The sequence below is a fragment of the Odontesthes bonariensis genome, chromosome 20 (assembly GCF_027942865.1).
Source record: "Odontesthes bonariensis isolate fOdoBon6 chromosome 20, fOdoBon6.hap1, whole genome shotgun sequence".
Lineage (NCBI taxonomy): Eukaryota > Metazoa > Chordata > Actinopteri > Atheriniformes > Atherinopsidae > Odontesthes > Odontesthes bonariensis.
The window spans coordinates 27,690,443-27,713,015 of record NC_134525.1 but is presented as its reverse complement, the minus strand read 5'-3'; the positions used below and the strand labels follow the sequence as shown (position 1 = coordinate 27,713,015).

At 37.0% G+C, this 22,573-nt stretch overlaps 1 long non-coding RNA gene across 1 annotated transcript; it reads left to right on the top strand.

The window, feature by feature from the left end:
- The first annotated feature begins 4,067 nt into the window (after positions 1 to 4,067).
- LOC142369945 (uncharacterized) lies at positions 4,068 to 9,662 on the top strand. Its single transcript, XR_012767746.1, has 3 exons — positions 4,068 to 4,542; positions 6,470 to 6,586; positions 6,797 to 9,662. It is a non-coding gene; the product is annotated as an uncharacterized LOC142369945 (long non-coding RNA).
- The last annotated feature ends 12,911 nt before the right edge of the window (positions 9,663 to 22,573 follow it).

Below are 22,573 nucleotides of genomic sequence, written 5' to 3'. Positions count from 1 at the left end.
CTCACACAAAACAAAGATAAATATAATCTATACAAAATCTTGTATACTGCAGGCAGAGGCTACAAATTCAGTTGCTTTGCAGTGAAATGGACATCTAATAGCGTATTGGATTACTTAGATTTGCTTAAAAATGATAACCCATGACTGTTTAGGCTCATTGGAAAACGTTTCTTTTTTTCTACTGGATGCATTTGTCATCACTCTTGAAATCCATATGAACTAAAACATACCATCCTCTGGTTTAATTCATGCTCATTTTCTTTCAAATGCTAACACGTCTTTTTTTTTACAAAATTGTTACATTATACCAAAGAAGACTGAAGTATTTACAATAGAAAGACAGACGAGAAAGAAAGAGAAAGCATTACTGCACACAAAGCTGATTGCAATTTCAGGCTGTTGAGGTGTCCAGTTTAAGACTTATCATCCCTTTTCAGTGTGATTCAGACTGGAAACATGGATTGAGGAGGTCAGGTTGATGAGTGGAGGGGAGAAGACTTCCGCTGTGATGATGATTAATATCTCTGGTAAAACTAACCTCACAGTACTGTATATAGTTATAATAATCACACCAAGCACGGTAACCATGATTATTGTTGAAAATGTTAGGCTAATGAAGCTCTAAATTAACTTTTAATTTTCTCAACTGAATTAATCTTTGTAAAAATGTGTGGGGAAAAACCTGAAGCACCTTGCTGCATTAAGGCTTTTTATATCCTTAGGACTCAATGATGTGAAAAGGTGTTGCTTTTTAATGAAGGTGAGATCAGCTGTTTGGCTAAGTTGTGAGGACATGAAGTATTTGAGTCTGCATTAAGACATTTAATAAAATGCCTTCACTTTTCAGAAACGCATCTTAGCTACCAAATACAAAAATGTTAATCGTGTGTGCCCAACTTTTAAAAACAGCGGTATGATTTCATTATGATGCATTTGTCTAATGTAGGAAACATGTCATTCATCTTGTGGCGCGCTTACAGCAGCGCAGGCTTTATTTGATCCACACAATAGGAAATGCAGCTTTCAACAGTCTTCCATCCTGCCATTGTAAACTGCTTTATGGGATTAATTGCCTGCTAATAGCTTATGGATTTTTTTCTTTTTCCTGTTTCTGTCTCTCTCTGTGTTACAGTTACCGTTCATGTTGTTGTGCTGATATTTGGCCTTGCGGCCCCTCAAGCCTTTTTCAGTGTTTTTTTGTAAAGCTGGCTGTCAGACCTTCCTGCTGTCTGTTCACATGCTCTCCCTCTTTTCTTTTTCTTTTTGCAGATCTTACTTTTGCTATCAGTGCGTTTATCACTGAAGTTGGATTTTGTTCATGGATGTTAAATGCTGGTGCTGTCACATTTCAATACAGACAAGTGTACATGTATTTGTGTATATTTGTTTTTTATATGAAAAGATTAAAAAAAACTGAAGCTGGTAGTGAGCACTGGAAGTGGTGAAAAGCGTTCATCGTGAGGGGCCCTTATTGGTTGTTTTTCTAACAAAAGGCACATGAAATTAATCTAGCTCTGTTGCTTTGTAGTCAGTCATCCTCTGCATTCAGATTGTGCCGCATCCTCTCTGCTTCCACACATATAATGTGAAGTTAAATGTTGTGTGTCTGCTTCTAGTGCATCTTTTTTTTTAAATTTCTCTTTTCCTCCTGCTGTTTTACCTCTAAAATCATCCTTTGTGGCTGAACAATGAGCCAACAGCAGTAGCTGGAGCTCTGTTAGCTGCCACTAGGGGGCAATAAACAGCCATGAAACAGAGCCAATCCCCCAAGCTCCTCAGGCTACTTTGTCTACTATACATTAAGGAACCATCTCCATCCCAGATAAAACCATTTATGATTATTTTACCCGCCTACTCGCCCTCAAAGGCAGCAATGATCGCTGTGGAATTCTTGAGAGATTTTAATTTCCTTTGACTCTGGAGATTCATGAGTGTCAAAGGCAGTTGCGGAAATGTAAATGTAATTGCTCAATTGCTCTGTTGCTTCGCTGAAATGGAGACACTCTTAAAATGATGCATTTGTGTGGAAGGCTTTTTTTTGTTAGCAGTCAACTTCCATCAGTTATGAAAAGGGAAAGTGGAATCAAATAAGGACAACACAGATTCAAATAAAATCATTATCATGCACACACCCATCACACACACTGCAACCCTTCATTTTTCAACTGTCTGATAGATTCAATGGAAGCAGCGTGTCCTCTCAGGTTTTCAGCTTTCAGTGCAGCTAATGGAAATATAGATATATTTATAAATATATATATTTTTTAAATCAAAGAGGTGGAAAGATGAAAAAAAGAAAAATAACATTTTATTTGGTTGGATGTTTGTTTAATTTCTCTGGTCAAGCATCCTTTGAATGTGTGTGTGATCTCCACCTACAGAGAACATAATATAAAATCTAACTATAAGGTGTGGTAAAAATAGGGTCTCATTTTCTTTCAGCTCTAATAAAGTCAGTTCGAAAAGACAAGGCCTGCTTCAATGACTTGAAAGACCAGTTGACATTAAGATCACCTTAAGTGGACCCCAAGGAAATTGGTTTCATTTGTCCTCCTGTATCCCCCCCCCTTCCTCTCCTCTACTGCCCTTTCTCTGGTCTGGTGATAGTTCATTTGCCTTGGCAGAGCAACAGCTGAGGTGCTGGTGTGAATTTAGCATTTTTGTCTCAGTAATATTCCACAGGTGGGATTTTCTTACCTTGGTCTTTTCACACAGTTAGGCTCACTGAAAACATTTTTATATTTAACAGAATGTGACTTTGTGTTACTGTGTAGGCAATATTCGAAATATTTTTTATATCAGATGAGAGAAGACAAATTGTTTCATTGTAGTGATTTAATTTGACTGGCTGCCGTGTCCAGCTAAATTAAGGAGTTAAACGGTTTAAAATGTTGTTCATGCTCATCCATTTACACAAATGTAATTCTCATGGAATTACAAAACACAATGGAGGGAATGGAAATATCTTGTTTTAGGGATATCAGCACTCACGTTGGGTTAAGTTTGATGAATCATGGTCAACAGCTCTCCCAGTATTGGCTTTGGAAACCTAATATCAGTTTCTACTCCCCCTTGGAGACAAACTAAAGGGAACATGGGGAAATTTTTATGATTCATAATACCTTATATGCTTTCTTTGTTCTGTTTGTTTTCTCAACAAAGAAATATTAGATGTTGTCACCATAGAATCCCTCTTCACACACACGCAGCCCATACTTTTGCGCAGGCGCTGGTGTAATGTGTGTGTGTGTGTGTGTGTGTGTGTGTGCTTTTGTTGTCCACAAGTGCTGATCACAGTTGATGATGTAGCGAGCATGGTGTGTTACTGCATATGACTTCTCTCTCTTCCTCCTCCCTCCATCCTCACTGTGTTTTTCATCAATCCCAAGAGACAACTCATTTCCCTCTCTTTCTTCTCCTCTCATCATCATCATTGTCCCCGGATTCATTTTTGATGTTTTTTTTTTGTTTCCAGGAAACAAAATTTAGAGGGCTGGTGTCGGTGGAAATCATGGTGAAGACACACCACATCAATTAATCCACTTTTACTGGATGCCAGGGTGTGTTTGAGTATGTGAGTGTGTGACAGAGAGTTAAAAAAAAAAAAAAAGGATACAATGTCTGTGTCTACGTTTGAGTAAAACTCAAATCTAATTACTCTCTTCCTCATAGCAGGGACGAGTCCGTTAGTCTGCTGGTGGCTGAAGGTTTTCATTGCTGCAACAGCTCTCTCTCTCTCTCTCTCTCTCACTCACTCTGTTTCTGTTTTTTTCTTCTTTTTCATTTCTCCCTATCTGCTCCCGCTCTCTCATCCCTCTCTTCATCCTACCTCAACCCCACCTTTCTTTCTCCATCTTTCTCCTCCTCTTCCTACTTTGTCCATCCCCCCGCCCCCTGGCCATCTCTACCTCGGTATCCCTTGCTCACCTCTCTATCACTCTCTCACAGATGCTACATCACACCACACCGTCTCTCTCACTCTCTCTCTCTCTCTCTCTCTCTCTCTCTCTCTCTTTCTCTCTCTCCTATCCATCTGCTCTCTGCTCTCTCATTCGCTCTGCCGGCTCGTCGCCAGCTGTCAGTTCTTTTGCCGCGGCAGAGCAACAACTGGCTTCTTTCAGCACTAGGAGAGGAGAGGGAAAGGTGAGAGTGGAAGACGACAAAGAAGTGGTGGATGACTAAGTAAAGAAGAAGAAAAGGACAGAGGAGGAGATCTTTTGTTAAGCATCCATCCCGCCACTCATCTCTCTCTGGCCACAGAAACTGCAGCATCAGTACCACTGCTGCCTCCACCGCCGCCCCCTCTGCTGGATCCTCCGTCTCCTGCCTGGATCTGCCTCCTCCTTCTCCTCTGGGAGCTCTTCCTGGAAGTGGGAGAGGGAGGGAGATCACCACCTCCCAGTTTCCTACGGACCCTTAGCAAGGCATCGGCAGAAGGGGAGAAGGAATGAAAGGGAGTGAATTTTAGAAGCGCCGCATCAGAAGAGCAGAGGGGAGGCAACACCCTGGGTTACAAGAGAGTAGAGAGAAGATGAAATAAGGGTAAGAGGCCACCATGGCACACAAGGTGTTTTTTCCCCCACTCCTTGAATACTTATAAATTAAGGAAATCTTATTTCTATTCTTCATCAGATGAATGCATTTTATTTTTTTCCTTTTAACTGCAGTATATTTCTTTATTTGTGGCTCTACACCACAGACTGTATGCCACAAATCTGTTTCATCTTTTTTTTTTCCAAATGCCTTGTCCTCAGTTTTCTTATTCATTAAACAATCTTCTTAATAATTTTTTTCTGTCTCCTTTCAAAACAACCTGTGGTAGTCTTTCTGCTGTGTGTCTGTGGAAGTTTGAGTGAAAGCAAAGGTGAGAGAAAAGTCTAGGTGTTGATTTTTGCTATTGCCTCTGCTCAGAGAGTAATGTGATGCATCTCAGGGGTGCTTCCACTGAACAATCAATGATACTTGGGCTGGCCAACCTCAGTGTGTGTGTGTGTGTGTGTGTGTGTGTGTGTGTGTGTGTGTGTGTGTGTGAGGTGATCTCTAGTTGAAGCCCTCAGGTTCTCTTTTCTCTCCCTCTCCACAGATGGTCTGGGTTGGGCCAGGCTAGCTGACTGCCTGCATGTGTGAGAGCGTGTGTGTGTTTGGCTGCAGGTGGTAAATCCCGGCTCTCTGCGGCTCGGGGGGGGGGGGTTGTTCGGCGGGTGGATGGTTGGGGGTCCTCCTGGGTTTGGATGAGGCGTGTGTGTTTATTCTAATGTGTGTGTGTGTCTATTGAGTCGAGTGGTGAATGAACGATGAGTGACTGAAACAGGAGAAGAAGCTGGGAGAACAAGAAAAAAGATTAGTATCTCACTTGCTTTATTCTTTTTTCCTGTTTCATCTGTCCATTCTTTGTGTAATTTTCTCTCAATATAAATCCCTCTTCCTCCACTTTTTCCTGTCTTTGGCTCCCTTCTCTTTCCCTCCCTGAATGTGGGATTATTCATTTGTCCATTTATTCTACTTAAGACCTTCTGAATTTTTCATCCAAATCAACAAGACTGGGTTGTCAGGACTGATTTCAGTCAGTTTAGTTATTTGTTAAATGTCACATACTCAAAATGCTTAATCCTTTTTATTGTCAATCTCTTCTGCTTTTATAAAGTGAAAGACTTATTTCTTGATTTTAATAAATGTGTGCAGTAAAATTCTAATTTCAAAACAGTTAATCTACTGTCAGCTTGCAGCATCAAGGAGATGCAACAACGAGCTTATTTTTCTGCCAAACCATGCATAGAGTAATTGTAAATATTGATTTGAGACAACAAATCAATGGAATGATTTTGGATTGGCTTAGCTGAAGCATGCTCTTTGTATTCAGCCTGCTAGTTCAATTAGAATAGAATGGAATAAATTTGCTTGAACTTTTCATACATTATTCATCACCTCGCTCCAACATTTAAACACATTGTTTTAATTTGAAAATAAAGAAGACAAATCTATATATCAACTGTTAAAATAGCATTTAAGAAGTTTTAACATTAAATGTCAAAATATGATATATAATTATTATGGATCACAACATGTACACATACATTTTTTTATTTGACATAGTGTGCGTTTCCCAATATATCTGTAGGGCTCAATGGCAATTAGCCTGAGGGATAAGTGCACGAATACGGAAGTACTGCAAAAAAATAGAAAATAAAACGGCAGCATTTTAATATAACCACACAAATTAGTACTCAGCATGTGCTGCTCATACTCTCCCGTGTATAATCTACGTGTTGATTTCTCTTGTTGTGTTGCAGGGATGGGGGGGGGGGGGGCTGGATAGAGTTTGTGGTGTTGGTAATGGAGTGTACAGGGCTATTGTCACACTGAAGCAGTTTCTGACTTGACCCCCCTAACCCTCCGTCTTTGCTGTGTGTGTGTGCACCAACCCCCATCCCATTCCACTCACCCATCCTCTCAATCCCAACTCTCCCAGATATCATAATGCCAAACAGAGCCAAACAGGAGCAGAAACAGCGACAGGGAAGCTGTATGTCACCGCAGGATCAGGTGTCTCAGGAGACGGTGGGAAAGCTTCACGGCCATGGCCCAGGTAAGAAGCTTGCTGTGGGGTTTCAGGTTACACTGCACTCCCTTCACCCCCTGTCACCCCCAAAGTTTGTGTACAGAGGCAACAGAGAGTGAGTCAAGCTAACCTGAGCTTTTACAAACCCTTCTTTTCTGTTGTTTTTCTGTTTGTCCTTTGACACACGCTGCTGGCTGGGATTGAAAATGCCACCGTTGTCAATTTTCTCCTATGCAGAGGAGCCATTGATGGAGCCTTGCCTCACTCTGCAGCAAGGTGTCTTCAATCAATGCAACTGCCCCACTTTCTCTATATGTGTATGTGTCTGTTTGCCTCTGGAGCATGAAGGGGGGCTGCTGATGGCGGAGGAGATGGCCATGGTGGTGATGATGATGATGCAATGGCAGTGGCACTGCTCACGTGGTTTCTGGCTTAGCTCCCTGTGTTTACTGAAAGACTCTCTTCGGTGACGGGTATTCTTGGGTGGATAATACGGATCACGTTGTTATTGCTTAAGAATACGCGTAGTTGAGGAGAGTCCTCTCTTCGCCAAATACCAACAACACCCCAAGCCCCCGGCACCCACCCACCTCACCTCACTTCACCTCGACAACCTACCCAGCCATCAAGGTTTGTCAGGTTGGGTGAAGTCACACCCCCACGCTCCACCTTTATTTAAAAAAAAAAAAAAAAACTAAAGAGGAAATTCTTACATTTCATCTGAGCTACATTGCAATGTTTTTTTTTCCTGCCCACTTCCTGTTTAACGTAAGAGTCTGAGGCTAAGAGTGCCCTCACGTTTTTCCTACCATGCGTCTGTCAGTCTATATCTGTCTCCATGGCGATGGACAGCATAGTGTGTTTTGTGTGTGTGTGTCTGTGGAAGATGTTGCCTCAGGATTGTTCCGTTTCACAGTAGAAAAAAAAAGATTCGCCTGAAAGCAAACACTGACCATGTATATGTCTGCATGAGACTGTTCACAATGCATGGCCAGCATGGCAACCTGTGCATGTTCCTGTAAACTTACCTTCATACAGTCAGGCCTAATAATTGTACTTACACACACACACACACACACACACACATACAGTATATATATATACAGACTTTACTGTGGACTGTGGTCTGATGACATATTACATGACTAAATATAGATATAAATTTAAATGACAAGGGAAAAAAAATCTTATGAATCAGTTGATCACCTAAAGCTTTATGAGATATCTAAAGATAACAGTTTTCAACTAACTTGTCCTTGGATGAACTGATTTTTGGGACTGTGCATAAACAAGGGGGGTACAGTTAAAAACAGCACATAAGACACTGAGTTTGAATTAATAAGGGAAGTAGAAGACCAGCTGATAGTCAAAAGACGGGTGTAAGTGTAACATCCCTTTAGTGGATTTATTCTGGGGCTTAGCCGAGCCAAGCTGATTCTTACTTTCCCTCCTTTCACTTTTTTCATGCAAATGGTTGCTCAAATGACATTTATCGCAGTGAGGTTTACGCTACATGTAATACTACTGCTGCTGAGCCTCTCACACACTCACATATACACACACATATACAGCTGAGAAAACAAAATGTCCACCCTGAGCAGTCGACAGCTCAATTTATGCATTGGGGAGAGAGGCGTCTAGATAAACAATTACCCCTGGCTCAAATGGTCTATAACCGGCTTTTTCCGTGTTGCCGGGGTGATGCACCATGAATATGGATTCCCTCTCCATGTCTGATGGCACATTCTCAACCTTAACACCCATGTAAAATCCATTTAAACACCTAATAGGATCAACTTGACTCATAGAACCGTGTCCTCACACATGTCACCTCCCATGATCACGCACTGGAGATTTCCATCCGGCATGGCAAGTGTAAATCATTTTTATATGCCTTTCTACAGCTATAGAATATCAAATGAGCCCATTTCTAAGCCTGTTTTACTGTCATGTAGTGTATTCTCTGGCAGGAGTTAATTTTTAAGTTAGCCACAGAGTCATTATGACATGGTCATGATTGTAATTATAAAAATCATCCCACTCATTACCATTTTTGGATTATTCAGATAATGCAATTATCTATTTAACTCTTGGCTTAATTACTGCACAGTTCCTTTCTATGTCGAAACAAACACAGCAGTGTGTTAGAAGGGTAGGAGGACATACAATGAAACATTTGTAGGCTAATTGCAAATTGATTTAAAAAAATTAATAATAAATAAATAATCACACATATACAAACTAACATGTTTCCCCTGCATCTGTGTGTCGATTGTTAAAGGTGGTGTGGACGCCTTCTTGCTGTTTGTATCCCGTGTATGTTTATCTGTGGATTTCTTTTTGTTACTGCTCAAGGGCCTCAGCTCACTGACATCACTGCTGCCACGTGAACCAGTCATTTTGCATCATGTGAACACTTTATACACACCTTCACTGATACACTGTAAGCCTGGAGTGATTCATTAGTTCTGTTAAATATGGATGCACATAAAAGCCAACTTCTTGTATTTAACAACTAAAGCTTAATAATTGTTGATGCAACTAAAAACCAAGCATATGTCCCATTTATTGACTGAAAACACTTTGATTTTGAATATTTGGTGGAATAATACACACACACACACTTACAAAAAGGCTTGTCAGTGAAAAATATGTGATATGAAGTGTTAGTGTCATTCTGTGTGCCAGCCTGTATTTGGACAGTCTTTGCCTGTTTCCAAACTGTTGTAAAGTGCTGTCATGCTGTAAAACACACTGCTGAAACATAATTTCAAATGCAATGGACAATTTCTTTGATGATTTGATAAATCAAGCATTGTGTCCTTTTACTAAGTATTTGCAATAGCTGCTGATGTTGGCTCTGCTGGTTATCTGAAGTGAATGCTATTTTTCATCACTCTCTTTCACTAAGCTGTTGTGGCTGTGCAGTATAACGTTGCTGCTGCTTATGATGATTGTTTTAAAGATAAACAGGACTGAATGTTATACATACATTTCAATCATTTTAACCATAGCAGAGATACAAATGTTATATTCTCCTGTATGTGCCATATCTCTGTCAATAAATTGTGGCTGTAATTATAAATAAACCACTTTCTTGAAATTGACATGTGAAATGAAGCTTTAATTGACACAATTTGTATTTTTGTAAAATATGTAATATAAAACAATTGAGGTCTTTATTAGCCGTTCCTAATTTCAAGAAGAAATGACTTAAGATTATGAATCAAATATGTGGTTATTATGATGGTTCAAGGGTGGATTACAGAATTAGTTAATATTATGTTATATCTTATATTTAATCACATTTTTCCTGAATAATACAAAAATACATATGTATGGTAGAGACAGTTCTTTGAATGAAACATTTAAAACCCTGAACAGATCCTTTGAATCATCTACTCTGGTCTTGTGCCAAAAACATTTTTATGTCTTCACACTTCAAAGAATGTCTTGGATCTTACTCCAAAGACCTTTCCCCGCAATCCTGCAAAATAACCAAAGATTATAAACTGAAACCAAGTATCTATTTTGATACACATTCTCACTGAGAGTTACACCAACAATGTAAAAACAAGAAGAATAGTTAACTGAACTTTTAGATACTCTCTTAACATTACTATTCTCTTCCTGACACGAGAGACTGACCTTCTTCAGATTTCTCTAAGGAATTTATCTGTATTTAAAAAAAAAAAAAACCCAATTGAAGGTAAAAACAACATAAATCAATAGATAAATATATGAATAAATAAAATTACCATACACTAAGTTCAGTGTTTGGCAGATTTCCAAATTAGGCTGGTTGTAATTTTTTTTGTCCTATTTCAATTCTTTAAGATTTATTTTTGATGACGAATATAAAACCTAAAACCTCATTATATGAAGTTGCTAAAATCCAGGGAAGGAAAGAAGCGAGTTGATGAAAATATTAAAATGCTCTTTAAAATCATTTTCAGGTTTCACCTGAGATTATAAACAATTGCAACGAATTTTCTGAATTTGTTGCCTGAGATATTTTAAAAAGTGGGTACTGCACAGAGCGAAGAAACTTTTACAGACTCGTATGCATTGAAACAAATAGATTAAAAACAAATGACATGCTATAAAAGGCACCATAAAACATTACTCAACAATAACACAATAGGGACACTTAAGAAGTAAATAATAATTATAACCAAAAGTTAAGTATTTGATATTGGGTCCTTTTATTTTCTGTTAATATTTGAAGTGATATGGAAAAGCCCAACAGAGAATATCCAGGATTCCACAGCATTGTTATTCAGAGTAGTTAACTGATCTACTGTCAGTTGCTATTTACATCCTGTTATCACCAAGCCGCAGATTACCATATTACATCCTATTTAATTTAGCCAGCAAAAATCCCATGCATCTTAGTGCTTTTTATCTCTTGTAATCCTGTTAAAACCACGTTAATTAGAATCACAAAGCCAAGTCAAACCAAAAGAGTCACAGTGTAGCCAAAGACAACCCACTATTTTTTATTAGTGTTTCCAAGAGATGATACTTTCTTCTTTGTATTTTCTTAATTATTAGTTTAAATATTTTGAGAACAGCAACAAGACGTGTGGCGGAAAGTAACATTCCAGTTTAGAATTAGTATTTCGTTCAAGCTTTTCAAAGCATTTGTGGGAGGATCGTTTAGAATTTTAAAGGCTGTTCTTTTTGAATGTTGCATTGTTATTGATGTTAAAAGGGAGGAGTTTACAAGCTGATATGAGCCGCACTGCAGCTATTGGTTTTAGCTGTTTCCAGGCCCACTCATTACTTATTAAGCACACTATTAAGGAAAATTGACTGTAATGATGGGAAGGATAGGACCCAGGCTCATTTGGCAGATACGCCACAGGAAATATTCAGCTTTGGTACCAATTAATTATGCATCATCTTTACTTTGCTCTCTGTAGACTGAAACTGGGTGTAATGTAGCAAGGCATACTGAAGTGGATAAAAGGGAAATAAATCCTTATACATAACAAATACTAAGAATAATTACTTTCAAAAAAGAATTGTTAGAATGTGTTTAATCTTACAAAATGAGAATCAAAATGAATATGGGATCTTCACAACAAATGTATTGGGATTTTATTGGACAGAATGCTTCCTGAGTATCAAAACCTATTGTGTGGAACAACACAACCTACAGTTGCCTTTTTATATCTAGTTACCAGCAATTATTCAAATTTGAAAGTTGATTTGGTTGTATTGCATTTTTTCCTCTCATATGAATTGCCAAACTAACAATGAATTGGTCCTACTAAAACGTTTTTGTGTGCATCAAAGCCCAATAAATCATTTTTCTTCTGTGAAACAAAGCTTCATTGTTGTTTAAAACCATTAAAATCCCATCAGTAATCCACAATTGCACATTGAGTGATGTGCACCTTTATTACCACAAAGAAACACTGTATTCATTCTTATTCAGTCTTGCATGTACTATTCCAACTATATGAAATAGTCATGGCAGTGCAGGAGCAGGACTGATCCTCTGAAAGTCCCTAAAAATTCCCAATTGCCTCCTGCCTTTTGGTTCAAAATTACAGTGACCACTTGTATTTGGAAATTAATGAGCAGTCTATGATGTAACTCTATACTGTATTTTTGAGGTAGATTTAAAGATTTACATTATAATTGGAAATCCCTCAATGTTAAGGCTGAGAGCCAAAGCAAACTATGTCTGTAGAAACTATGCTTTGATACGAAGAATTTGCAACAGAAAATAGAGTATGTTTTTAAGCCAGCATAATCTTCTTCTCTCGGTTAAATATTTAGTTTTATCAATATAGATAGGGCATGTTTATTATAAATATACCTACAAGACTTACAGGAAAATAAATGGCACACTGCTCCATGGTATCAATTTATTGCAACTCCATATTGTTCATGTTTAATGATTATTTTTTTTTTTTTAAGACAAACCCATAATACAATATTTTGATTAAGAGCCAGCAATTATTTAGAAATGGCATGATGTAGTATTTCAAAGAGTTTAACACTGTCTCTCATATCTAAAGTATTTTAGTAGCCTCATTTTAACCACGGAGGAAGTTAACAGTGACCTTTAGTTTTGCCCTGTGTGCTTTTTAAACCCACCTCTCAACCAGCCTACGTCAATATAAGTAAAAAGAAGATGGAGCTTCCTTGAATACCTTTATTATCAACATTTCATGAAACAAAAAATGAATAAATGTATCCAAACCTTAAAGTCATACATTTTGAAATATTATTTACAATTTGTATGTATGCAAGAGTGCAAAAATTTAAATTTTAAAGAGCAGTTTCCTTGTGTTTGAATTGCTTGAGGAGCAGAAGAAGAATAATGTGTTTGCTGTAAAGACGACTGTTTTCCCCCTCTTACTGAACTGTGATGATAATTCTGGCTCCCCTCCTGGTACTCCTCCTCCTCCTCCTCACCCCCACCCTACTCCTTACCCACCCACCAACCAGCAGCATAATGTCGTTTCCGCCAACAAGCTCTGTCTGCGGTATTAATCAATTGGAAATCAGCTGCAATTCTACTCTTCAAGAGACAAAAGCAAACCAATATTCTCTCATTTTTTTCTCTTTTCCCTTCTCATCCTTTATCCTTTTTTCCCCAACTTCTGGCATAATATCGGCCCTATTGAAGCTGTCTGTAGAGATAAACACAAAAAACACCCTGCAATTAATGAATGTACAATATTTTTTCCTGTCCATTGCGCAACACCCTGCCCACTTGCCATAATGTGTCTATAATGTATCCTTTTTGCCCATCTTTTCCATTTTTTTTTTTTTTTAAGAGTCTAAATGGGAGATGATGGCAATGCTAACTGTATTGTAGCCTTAATATTAGCAGGGTAAGTGGCTCTACTATCAAATATGCCAGCACTCATTTAAACAAAGGCTGCTATGAAATGTATCCACATCAGTGGCTCCAAGATAGGAAACTAAGCAATCTATTTAAAAAGCAATCTATTTCTTGCTGTTGTAGAGATTGCACAGATTGAATGGGGGAGTCCGATCCTCAGCGGACAGCCCTCTCAATCCACCCTCCACTTCTCCTTTATCTCAAAGCTGCTTTCCAACTACTCTGCTTTGGGCTGTTTCAACAGAGATGGGATAAATTGGAATTCAACAAGCATTCGTTGTTCACGTTACATTTAATTAAATTAAATAACTTAAAATGATGTGGGTACAGAACCCCCAAAACCCTATTGTAGTTAGCAAAATCTATTAAGAATACAATAAATACATGACTTTGTGATATTAAGTGGTCAAAAAAATTGTGGTTAAGCATAAATGTTTGACAGTCTGAGTAAGTTTGGTGTAACTTTAGACCTCATCTCATACTTGTTAGACTTATTTTTTAATACTAGAGTAAATAAGCTGATTTGAACAAGAATTGTCAGCAACCATAGCAGTCATTTTTCATGTGGAGGATTTTCCTTTGGCAGTTTCTTACAGAAAATAATCCAACTGTCTAGCTGCAAGCAGCAAAGATTATGAACCAAGCAGTTTAGAAGAAATTTATCTAAGAACATTTGTCACATCTGCAAGTTTTGTGTGTAGATATCTTGTAAATTATTTTGGGAGGTTTGATTAAATGTTTGAAGCTCAGCAGTGATTCACAAAATGAATCTCACTGTCACCGTTTGATATATTTGAACACCATTCAGGACGTAAAATTTATTAGCCAGTGAATATCTGTCATTTCTGGCATTTTAATGAGACTTTTGGTAATATAAATATTTATGAAATTTTCATTTTCTGAAAAAAAGAAAGAAAAAAGGGGGAAAAAATAATATAAATGACAGTCTAAATGGGCTTCAAATGAAACTTTTAATTATAACTTAAAATCTTTTAATGATCCAGACTCCATTTTGAGACATTTGGTACCACACTTTTAATGAAATGGTGAAAAAAAGATTTCAAGATAACAATTCTAAAAAAAACTCAGAGAAAAGAAAAAAAAAGAAATGAAAGCAGGTGACTAATGATGTTGTGGCCTGCTTTGTTGCAATTTGAAATGACGAATTAGGAAGAAAACTTTTCTTTTACTTTTTGCTCCTATGCCACTCAAATTTGAACATTTTTCACATAAGCAAAGCTTAAAGACAATGATGAGTCAAAATGGAGATGATACAACTCCCTCTGTGAAAGGATTATATATTTCAGCAGAGAAAATGTGCTTTGTTCGCACACACATTCATTTGTGAGAATGTTACAGTATTTGCACAATGGAATAAAATATTTTAAATGCCTTAAATTTTCTTTCTCAGGAGAACAACGTTCCAACTCTTAAAGAAAAAGATTGCTTTATGAATTGAAATATAAAAAGCAGTATGAAGTCTGTTTCACTGAGCAAGTTGTTTGATTGGTAGGTTTCTCAGGTATTTTAATGTACAATTTTTTTTGTTGTTGTAAATTCTACATGCTATATGTATATGATTAGCCTTTTTTGGTAAGCTAAATTGTGACTGTATTTTGTGACGTAAGCCTTATTGGGTCTTGACTAATATTTCAGGAGAAGATTAGGTGATTGTAGCCAAGGCTGATAATTTTAATTCCATTTGTAAATGTCTGAAGATATTCTCTCAACTCCATCCCTTCAATTAATCACAGCAACAATTGCCTACAAATTTTGTATGGACTTGCTGAGATTCTAAAGAAACTCAGTGAGTGGACCCCTGACAGATTCCAAAGAGACAACATGGAAACCGTTATTCGCTATTACATAGAGCAATCAAATGTATGTGTTCTCATATTTTTCATTTTTCATTGTGAATTGTGATTATTGTTTGTGATTAATGAAGGATATTTAAACAATTTAAAATCTTTGTAAACCATTTTTTACACAAATAGTTTTATTGAGCTTAAAAATGGCGAAATATTTCTCATTATTTCCTAATGAACCTTTCCAGTTTTTAATGTATCATAATCCGAGACAAGCGTGAAATACTTGATTATGCAAAGCTTGATTGCCTTACTTTTATAACCCAAATTCATTGTAGATATCCGAAGACATAGAAGACACATAAGAGATTAAGATATGATTAACAAAAATACTTATTGAATGTTCATAAAAACTACCATTCAAGGAAAATAATTGTAAATGTTGCCAAGAGGTTCATATATTGAGGCAATCTTTATATTCTATATATTTAATTTTTATCTCCAATTTTTACTTTTCATGTTTATTACAGACAATTTAAAGGCGGGGTAGGGGATCTTTTTCTGGAAAATTGTTTTACATATTGCTTGAAATACTCTTCACACCCTCATTGCAACCAATTAATTAAAAGTTTTGACACAAATATGAAAAGTTTTAGTGGCCTCTAGAACGTACAATCTAGGAAAAAGAGTATCCAATCATTGTGAACGGACCGTTCACAATGATTGGATTCTGATGCCGTCTATCAAACTGCAATCTGCTCCTCCCTCCCCCTCCCCCTCCCTCCCCCTCCTTCCCCCTGTGCGCGTACCCTGCTCCGTGAACGAAGCTTGGCAGGAAGCTAAACTAGAGCCAGCTTGGCTAGCTCCTAGCATTATTAAACGTATAGTTAGCATAAACTAAATACTAAATACGGCAACAATCGATGCTTGCTGTCAGAACAGCGCTTGTGCACCTTCGTGCTCGTGCGCGTTCATGTACTCTAGAGCCGTGCCTTCGGGGGAAAAGTGAAGAAAAGGGTTGGGACTTTTTACCTGTGTATTTTCAAAATGCAGCTTCGCTGGACTCAAAATCCAGGATCTCCTACCCTACCTTTAAGTCAAAATATATCATTATTATCTCCAGTCATTGTAATCAGACCTTAGTATAGAAGTAAAGTTGACTGAGCAGATAGACATTTGAATTTTCTCCACAGGGATGAATAAAGTATTTTCTATTCTATTCTATCTAGACAAACGAGAATTACATATGAGATGGAGACTATTTTTAGTCTATTTTTGAATTAGTCTAGCTCCCTAATGTCACTTATACATTGAAGATATCTATCTAAATGCTTCTTAAATTACTTGTATGGCTGACTTCTTTTGCTTGAGTGAGCCTTTTCTCATACAGTTAAGTATTCAAATGGCCTTCCATGATTTTCTGGCAAACAGTTTGAAACACCAGAAAGAGGAGGAGTTAAGGGTCCTTTTAACTTACAGTACTTACAAGAAGAGGTCATGTAAATCCAGAGAATGTGTATCAATGTTCTCAGGTTTTATTTTACTGTGTAAAAAATATTATTTCAATATCAATTTTATTCTCAACAACTGTTTCATCATATTTTATGTGCAAGCAATAAATATGTGCATATAAAAAAAGACATCTGGACAAACGTGTACACATATATATAAATAACCTAATGTTTTTGTTTTTTTTACCCTACACACAGTTTCTCTAGCGGAAATGTTTCATCCTTGTTTATGGAATGACAATTAATGTACTTGACAACTTGTTGAAGGCTGATTAAGTCAAATAAGCATAGTTGATCATAATTGATTGATTTAGTAAAAAGATTATTACAGATTTAAATTGTGAGTGAATACACAAGACATTCAATTCAATTCAATTCATTTTTATTTATATAGCGCCAAATACAACAAATGTCATCTCAAGGCACTTAGATAGTAAGTCCAATTCAAGCCAATTGGAATTCAATTAATTAATAATAATGTCAAAGATAATATTCCAGTTTTACTCTTAACTCAGTCGGTCACCAGCGCACCAGGCAGTGGCATTCATGTTCGTATGCACCACTAGGTAAATAGTTTAGATGTTGTGCTGTTGTTGTTTGGTTTCAGACTGTCTGACATACTGTGCTGTGGCTCTGTGCTTATTGTTGCAGTCATGCAGATTACAGTATAATAATTTAGCATACACTTTACGTTATGCAAAGTGATCACAACACAGTTTCTGAAAAGTGAGGATCAAAAGGGAGTGAACATTATGAGTCACTGAAGAAGAGGTGCAGCTAACTTTCATGCCTTCTTTACCTCCTCAACCATGCATGCAGGGAAAATGAACACCCGAATCAAGCATGAACACCTCGTAACTTTGAAATAAAGCCTCTGCGGTGGCTGAAGTTAGTTAATTGACAATGAGTTGTCAGACTGGTATCAGTGGATGAATGAATGAAGGTGGAGAACACTGATTCAGTTTAGTTCAATTAAATTTGTTTTATATGGCGCCAAATCACTACAAATGTCATTTCAAGGCACTTAAATAACATTGTGAGAGGAGTTAAGATGAGTGTCTGTAATCAACCATTCATTAACGGAGACATAAAGTCTTAATGCAATATTTCCACCCACTGCTGTATGTGGGTGTAAAGATTTTCTTGAGACTTAAGTTTACATGTTATGACAACTGAGCCAGAGCCTCTGAACTTTCAGACAAAGCAAATAAGCTCAGTTCTGTTTGATACAGTCCGGTTCAGTTCATTATAATCCAGTGCAATGTATTCAATCGAGTTTAGGATTATTTTACTGAATTAAATTCAGTCCAACTGAATAACTTTCAGTTTTAATTTAACATTTTTTTAAAGGCTTTTTAGCTAAGGAAACCAGCTAATTACATACTTTATGTTCGGTCCCTGGTCCTGAGCATGCACAAGGCAGATGCAGATGAAAGTGGAGAGGAGGGACTTCCATTCAAACAGACCTCCAGCAGAACCAGAACCAGGTGGCCAACTGCCTTAATTGACTGGGAGGGTGAGAGGACAGGACAGATACATAAAAAAAACATTCGGCCAAGGACACTTACAACAGAAATTAAAAGAAAAAGCAAAGTTAAAACTAACTCCGATGACATATGTATATATTGAGAAAATTTTGCGGAGTGAGGTCCACAGTAGTGTATGCATACAGGATAGCAGCAAAGCTAAAGGAAGGGTTAAGGGTCATTCAAGCCATCCCTACTGTACCCGTTAGGTTTATAAAAAAAATGAAAGTTTGAAGCCTAATCTTAAAGTTAGACAGGTGTCTGCTTCTTGAATCCATAATGTAAGCTGGTTCCACAGGAAAGCGAGAGTGAAGTGCTCTGTTGGGAAAACATTCAACTATGACATTTTTAGTAGACAATAGAGCTAGACAATTAAGAGCTTTACGTGGAATTTTGATTGTTTACTGGATTTTACAAGGGGCCAGTGAATAGAAGATAAAATTGGAGGACTATGATCCTTTCTGCTACTTTCCGTGACAACTGTACGTGTAGCATTTTGGATCAGCTGGAAACTTGTGATAAGGCTATTTGGATATTCTCATAAAAATGAATTACAACAGTCCTGCTTAGAAGTAACAAATGACAGGAGCCATAAGCAATTACAATTAAACTGTGGAGTCTCTGACAATGTAGTTTTCTAACCCTAACCATGAATGTCATAGCATGGAAAGCTTACAGTGTATATTAATTCTAACACTAACCCTGTCCTTTTTAACTTCTGACCATAAATATTTGCAGGTGTGGGCAAAATAGAAAAGTAAGTAAAGACAAAATAGAAAAGTGAAAGAACTCTGGAAAGTATAGTTCAGGGTTTTAACTTGGAATCTCTCTCTGGAAAGTCAGGGGTTTCCACTAACCCCATCCAACCATTTAATCAGGGATTTGTTTCTGAGTCAGCGTTGTTGGCTCATTATGCCACAACCATCATTGTCATCACATTGCAGCACAAGAGGGAAACGTCATCAGCAGTGTGTAACGAGCAGTATCGCTGTAAAGATCTGAGAGACAGAAATTTAGCTATTGTCCATTTTTGGAGGGTTTATTGTGAAATTACAATGTATTGTACCATTTATCAATATAGGTGTTTTGAAATCTGTTATGAGTCTTTCCATTTGGTTAAAGGATTCATTCTTGTCAAAGCTAACTTCAAGGTTCCTCACAGCAGTACTTGTATACAGGTACAGTGTTTATGGTTGATAATTTTTGCTCAGTGAGCCACAGTTTATTGACTTACTGTCTAGTATAATATCTAAGCAATACACAACAGCCATAAATAAACATAAACATATAACTGAGAGTGGAAAGGGAATCATCAAATCTGTGGAAAATTTTATAGCTAAAGATCATTGGAGTCGTGCTGTTCACCTTGTAGACCTTGTAGCAGCAGTAAAATCTAATCACATCACAAGCGTCACTTTAAAGAAACAAATATACCTTCATTCTTTAGCTAAATTAAAGGCCATGTAAAGGACTTGGTGATTACGGGGGGCTGATTCATATGAAACAATCCTAATGTAGGCCACTTAGACACTTATGGTGAAAAAAATGGAGCTTTTCATTTAAAAGAGTATGTGTATTATTTTTCAAATACTGAATAAAAGGATATTCAGACTATTCTGAGTGATTGTATTTATTTATCGAAAAAACGTAGCTTTGTGTGGTTGAAAAGTAATTTGAGGATGCAACGCACTAACACATTTTTGGATGCATCAATTTATTAAGTAAAATGCAAACGTCCAGTAAATACCATTACATCTTTGCTTGATGTGTGGAATGCCATACTCTTTATGTATAAGGGTTATTGAGGCCCTCCACCAAGAGTATGAAGCTCACATAATTCTGTCAACTAATTCGTTCTCATGGTGGAAGATACCATATGCTTTGCTGTGGCTTTGCTGATACTACAGCTATGATAGATAGATAGATAGATAGATAGATAGATAGATAGATAGATTGATAGATTTTTTACATCTTGAACAATGGCCTATGCATGTGTGTTATGTATTCTCAAAAACAAAGGCAGGCTTTTCCTAAGAATCAGTGGGCCTGTTTTTCACAGTATTGAGTACAGCACACATCCCTCTCACTGACAAGAAAACAAACACACCAATATACAGTACATGTAACACTCAGCAACCATCTGTTGCCACCTCATAATGAACATGTGAAATCTGTCACTGTACTACAATGTTACCACAGTGCATTCACTGAATTCAAAAGCATAAATGATGCTGCAGATTTGACCATTTTGCACAAAATGGTAAGTGTTCTGACCCATCAATAACTTACTATATATGATTATATTTTGTATGGTAACAGTGAAAGTGTTGAAAGAAGTCAGTGGGAATGTAAATAAAAAAAAACAATTTTGTATCAATATTGAATCTTTATCTAAGAAGATCTTAAATTCCTAACCTAATAATGTAAGACTAAAAGAGGGCAGTAAGGAAACAATTTTGACTGAATTCAAAGTTTGATGGACAAGGACCTACTGTATTTCTGACAACAGCCCCACAGTATCATCTTATTTCTCATTTACCCCTTATGATGATGTCATTACAGACATCACTCCCCAATTTCCCTCTCCAGCCTGAAAAACAAGACAATAGTTTAATTTGCATATTTTCAATCCAGTGCTCAGGTGGCAAAGTGCCACCAAAATATTTGTGACCCATTTTTGATATTGTGCTTGACTATATTCTGTGTACACTTAGTCAGATGATGTAAGATTTTACTGTGGGGCTATCAAGCTGTTAACACTGTGCCTCCTCTGAAGACATTGGGTTCGATTGCAGCCACCACGCCCAGGTATGGATAAATTAAATGAAATGCATTGTCAATTATTACTTAAAAACATTTCAAATATTATTCAGGAAATGTAATATTGGATTTTTTTTGCTAATGATCTTTTATAAAGATTTATATATCACAAGTTAGGGTATTTCCTAAATACATCATTTTATTGGAATAATCATTTACATAATTCTAATTCTTCAGACCCATTTTCTAATTCTATTAATTAGTACTTTGGACATAAAAAGTGATCTGATGCTTAGTGATTGTGAGCAGATAGACTTGTAGAGAAAACAGTGAATGGATGGCCTTCATCCAATGTATTTTATCATAAATGAAAAATAAATTAAATTAAAAATACCTTTATAATGATCTGCGCTGCAACATTTGAGTTTAGCTCAATGAAATTTGTGTGCTATTGATTATCTGATGTCAATTCAATACATTTCTTCTCAGATGTACTGTTACTGTAAAAGATTCTCATGCTTAAATAACTGTCTATTGTCAAAACCAATATACACTTCAAGATTTCTGAGGATACATGACAGACTTGTGTGATGCAGAATGCAACAAAACCTGCACATGCCCTTTATTACCAAAATGTTAAAGAATTTAAAATCGTATCATCTCTCAATGATGCCATCGCTAAAATTAGTAACAAATTTATGGGCCATGGCATTCAAAGAGTGCTCTTTGCGTGACTGACTGTTTTATTTAAAGACAGTGTAAAGCAATGGTAGAACAGGTTTAAAGACTATGGTTCATTAAATTTGACAATATAGTCTGATAGGCAATGCAGGGCCAAAGCGCAAATCTAAACACTACACCTCTACATGAATGATAACCAAATTTCACAAATGCAAATTCAATTTTTTTTTTATTGCACATGACTATATAGATGATGAATGTCATATCAGAATAAACTAGGCATTCCCAGATATTTACCTCTACTTTACACCTATCACATATTGCTTGAATTTATTTCTCAAATTTCACATAATCATTTGATTCACTAAATGCATCATTACACCACTTTGTTGTGCTTTTGCATCATACCAAAAACTGTCACACCTCAAAAATGTGTGTTGATATTAGTTCTCTCTGACTCTCAGTGTGTATGAGTCTCGCTTTCACACACACACACACACACACACACACACACACGCGCACACACACACTCACACACACACACACACTTGACATTATCCCCAGTGAGTCACCATGTTGAGTGGAGGTGGTCTTCTTTTTTACCTCTCCTCATCTTTTCTTTGTCATGATTATGTTCCCAGTCTGTTTGCGCTGAGACAACCTAAGGCCAGCCGTCTCAGTGTTTGTGTGACTCTGTATGTGGTCTGAATGTAAATACTTGTGACTTGCCCATTCAGCTTAAATCTGTGGAGTAAACACCTGTCTAATATTTCACAGAGAGATGCGGCGCACACATACACACATTCACTGTTATAGTCTTACTGGACACGTGTAACAAGCTAATAAAAGTGTGTGTGCTTGTATGC